Genomic DNA, 4858 nt, shown 5'->3' on the forward strand with positions numbered 1-4858 from the left:
AGAGTGGTCGGGTGAAGGGGCGGAAGGAGGGGTGGGAGTGGGCAGGGGGCGGCAAGATCGGTCCTGCCTGTGTCTCCCAAGAGCCAGCCAGTGCCCTAGAAGCTTCTAGACTAGCCTGGACAGTGAATCCCAAATTGTCCCCACCTGGCAAAGCCTGCCCTTTCCTATAAAGGAGAGGGAAGGAAGGAGGGCCCCTTCGGACCCAGGACAAAGACTCCCCACGCCAGCCTAGCCATGGGAGGCCCTGCCCCAGCAGCCAGGCAGCTCCCCAACTTGGCTCCTATCCCCAGTTCCTCCACCCCAGAACCTGGCTGGCTCCCCAATTTGGGAGGTAGCTAGCCATGAATGAACGCAGCTCATTAGCGTTCCTAGCACATTTACTCGTGAAACAACGGCCTGGCTAGCAGCTCCCCCTCCACCCCTACGCTGCTCTGCTGGTTCAGTTTCCTCTCCCAGGCCCCTCCCTCTGTGGGATCTCCCTACCCCCTCCCTACAGCAGGGCCACCTGCTCCCTCTGCAGGGGTGGGGAGGAGGCAGCCCCGTCACATTGCTTCTGCCAGGAATGCTCTGCCAAAGCCCACTGGCCACCATCAGGGCAACCCCTGGGTGGGGGGGGGCCTGCTTGGGACTGGGTCTCCCCATCCCGGTGGTGTGAATCTTCTCCAGTGCCCTCAGCCATGCATGCTCGGGAGTTGAGGGCCACCTCCTCCTGCCTGTGACTCGGGGAGACTTTGGGGAGTGCCTCCTTCCAGCTTTCTGCACAGGGCCCTCTCCTCCACCTCCCACAGCCCTTCTGAGGCACCAAGAAGCAAGAGCCTGGGTGAGGCTGCCCAGTGGCTTGGATTTCCAGACTGCAAAAGGCAAAAATGAGACAAATTCCTGCTATCTGGGCATTTGTTAAACAGCACTTCTTAAATATCTAGGTACTATGTGCCCAGAACTGGGACTTGGCAATTGCACAGGGAATAAGAGCTGCCGTGGCCTGCACGGAGCTCACAGTCCAGTGGGGAACAGAAAGGGGAAAGCCCACTCTGCATGGTTAGTTTGGTAACAGGGAGCGTGGAATTGCAGAGCAGCCCCAGAGTGTGGGGCTCAGCGTAGGGCCTGAAGGCTCCCTGGAAGAGGAAGCACTTGAGCTGAATCATGAAGGATACAAAGGTATTGGCTGGGCGACAAAACAGGAAGAAAAGCTTTCCTGGGCAAAGAGAAGGGCAGAGATAAGGCACACAAATGGTGGCAGTGTCCTCAGTGGCTGAGCTGGGGCAAGTTCAGCAAGGCTGGAATGTGGCAGGGGTTCAGGTAGGAAATGCAGGCAGAAGTCAGAGTTGGGGGAGGAGGGGGAGAAGAGGGGGAGCACATCCCAGATGCCCTGGTGCGGCCGTTCTGGTTTTACTAGGCTTGCAGAATTCCCAGGCCTGTCCCTGTGCTCAAGCACAAGCCCATATATGTATGTGCCCGCAATGCACTATCTCTGGATCCAGTGGCAGCTCCCAGGGAAAGTCCTGGATGATGGCAGGGGGACAATTTCCGCATATGCTTCTACTGTTAGGATTTTTTTTACCTGTATAGTATGACTTGACCTCTCCATCACCACCATTGCATTTGTTTTTACCACCAATACATTTTTAAATCCCCTTGGATGCTTATTATAAATGCCAATTCCCAGGACCCACCCCAGACCTTCTTAATCAGAATCTCCACTATTAGCACACTAGAGAGTGAGGCAGTATGATTCTGACGCAGGTGGTTCCAGAGACCATGCTCTAGAATCAAGGCCTGGAGTGCTGGGTTAATGAGTTTGAACTTGGACCTGAAAACTCTGGGAGCCACTCAAGGAAGGGGCCCAGCAAGGACAAAGGGTCTGAGGCCTGTCTGCCTCCCTCCTCTTCAGTTTCCACAGGCTCTTAGCAAGGATGAGACACATCAAAGAAAAAGATAGCCACAGGGAACTGGAGGGGAGGGGACAGAGCCATGTGACGCTGGTGCATCCTAGCTTCAATCGCAAAATGTCAGAGCTGGAAGGGGATAAAGAAATGATCAAATCCAAACACCACCATACAGTTGGCAGCCCAGAGAAGTGAAGCAAGCAGCCCAACCTCACATGGCGAAGGCATAGCAGAGGTGAGCCATGAAGGACACTGGATCTTGTTGTGCTAGGCCACACAACTGGGAAGAACACAGCATTCCGTCCATCCTGGGCACTTCTCCTGACCCTGCAACCCCCACAGGGACTGAAAAGCCAGGGGTCCCGGGGATCCCCAGTAGTGCCAGCAGGGCTCAGGATATTTTAGCTTTAATCTCTAAACCCCTTGATGTACTCAAATTTGAAGGCAGTTGACTGGACTGCTTTAGGCTTTCAATGACAAAGCCTAAAGCAGAAACAAGCTCCTAGACTTAAGATCAGTGGCTTTTACAGAGGCTACCATATGCATGCAGGACAATTCCGACAGATAAGAAGCAAGAGAGAAGCAAAGAGGGGAGAGAAGAAAAAGAAGGAGACAAAATGAAGGGAGAAAGCAGGGGGGAGAGTCTGCAGGCAGCAATTTGCTCATTCATTTATCAGACATTGATTATAGGCCAACTGTGAGCCAGGCATTGGAATTTAAGAGACTTTCTGCTTGGGAGTCATTGGGCTTCTTGCATCTTGCTCGTGGTTTTCATCAGATGTGATATTTTCAATCATTATTTCTTCAAGTTTTTTACATCCCTTCCTCTCTCTTTCCTCTCCTCTGGGGACCCCACATACACGTGTATTAGGCCACTTGAAGTCGTCCCAAAGCTTACTGATGCTTTGTTCATTTTTTTTAGTCTTCTCTGCATCTTTCATCTTGCTGAGTTTCTACTGCTGTGTTTTCACGTTCATTATCTTTTCTTCTGCAGTGACTTATCTGCGGTTAAGCCCATCCAGCACAGTTCTATCTCAGACATTGTGGTCTTCATCTCTAGATCTATTTGGGTGTTTTTTTCTCTTCCATGTATCTTCTTAACGTGTTCATGCTTCCTCTGCCTTCTCATGTAAATGGAATATAGTTGTAATAACTACATCTATGAATTCTATTATCTGCATCATTTCTGGGTCAGTTTTGATTGCTTTTTTTTCTCATTTTGGGTCATATTTTCTCACTACTCTGTATCCTGGTAATTGTAGATTGGATGCCAGACATTGTGGATTTTACCTTATTGGGTGCTGGATATCCTTGTATTTTTAAAAAATAATCTTGGGCCTTGGTCTAGAACAGAGTCAAGTTATTGGGAGAAATTTGATTCTTTCAAGGCTTACTTTTTTTTTTTTTAAAGATTTTATTTATTTATTTGACAGAGAGAGACACAGTGAGAGAGGGAACACAAGCAGGGGGAGTAGAAGAGGGAGAAGCAGGTTTCCTGCAGAGCAGGGAGCCTGATGCGGGGCTCGATCCCAGGACCCTGGGATCATGACCTGAGCCGAAGGCAGACGCTTAACGACTGAGCCACCCAGGCGCCCCTCAAGGCTTACTTTTAAACTTTCTTAAGCAAGACCAGAAGAGCCTTTAGTCTAGAGCTGATTTTCCCACTACTGAGGAAATACCCTTCTGAATATCCTACCCAATATTCTGTGAATTCAAAGGCTTTCTACTCTAGCTGTTGTGAACACCAACTCTGTGGGAGCTCCAAGGATTGTTTTTGCCTACTCCATTTGGGTGGAGCTTTCCCCAGCTTCAGGTAGTTTACAGTATGCCCTGATTGGTGCTCAGCTGAAGACTGGGGTTGGGATGGATCACAGGAAGGAACCATCTGCAAATCCCTAGCTGCTCTCTCTACAGCAATTTCCTCTCCCATCTCCCTGAGAACTCTAGCAACTCTCAGCTTCAGCTCTTCAACTCAGCTTCATGCTGGGTTACACTTGGGTGCCCCTCTTGCTCTGTGGTCTGGAGACTCTAGCCTATAAGTCAGGTCAATTATAATGTTCACCATACTTGTTTTCCCTCTCAAAGGAATCACCACCCCACATTACCAGTTATTCAACATCTGAAAACAGTTGTTTCATTTTTTTGTTTTTTTAGCTGTTTAAGGTGGAAGGATAAATTTGGCCCATTACTCCATCCTGCACAGAAACAGAAGTTTGTGAGAGTTTTAGCAACACTCTGTACACTTTAAACACTCCCAGCATGCTAGGGAGATACAGCCAAACAGTCACTTGACTCTGACAAGTACCGTGAAATTGGCCAGAGAGGAAGGGGCCTCAGCCACACAGGGCTTCTCTCCGTTTATAAAGCACCTCACACTCCTTGCATAGGACAGTCCTCTATCAGCATGCTCTTTCCGCCATTCTCCACCTGGCTTAGTCCTCCTCATCCTAAGCAGCACCTCCTGAGGGAAACCTTCCCTGACCCCGGGCTGAGTCTGCCTTCTCCCCTGTCATGCAATCTCCTGGCTCACTGTGCCCCCTTCAGAGCACTGATACTGTCGTTTGTAATTACTTGTTTATCTAATGTCTCTCCTCCCTCCTAGGCTGGAGCTCCACAAGGGCAGGTTCCCATCGATCTTGTTCCCTAATGCCTAGTTTAGGGACTGGAATATAGAGAATGCTGAATAAATATTTTTTACTGAAGCACGGGGCTCTTTCAGGGGAGGTGTATCTTGAGAATAAAGGTGCAAAAAAGGCAGGTCTCCTGTCAAAATCAGGGCAATGAAGAGTCACTTTTGGCTAGAAAGAGAATTCCCCAGGGAGCAGTGAGTTAGGGTGTTGGGGAGAGAGCTGGATGCTGAGGGACCCGGAGGCCAGGCTAAGACCCTTGGATGTTATTCTGGGGGCATTAATGAGTCACTGGATGGATGGTAAGAGTCAGCACAGGTTGGGTTCCCTGGGAAGAGCCTCTGG

The sequence above is a fragment of the Neomonachus schauinslandi genome, chromosome 6 (assembly GCF_002201575.2).
Source record: "Neomonachus schauinslandi chromosome 6, ASM220157v2, whole genome shotgun sequence".
NCBI lineage: Eukaryota > Metazoa > Chordata > Mammalia > Carnivora > Phocidae > Neomonachus > Neomonachus schauinslandi.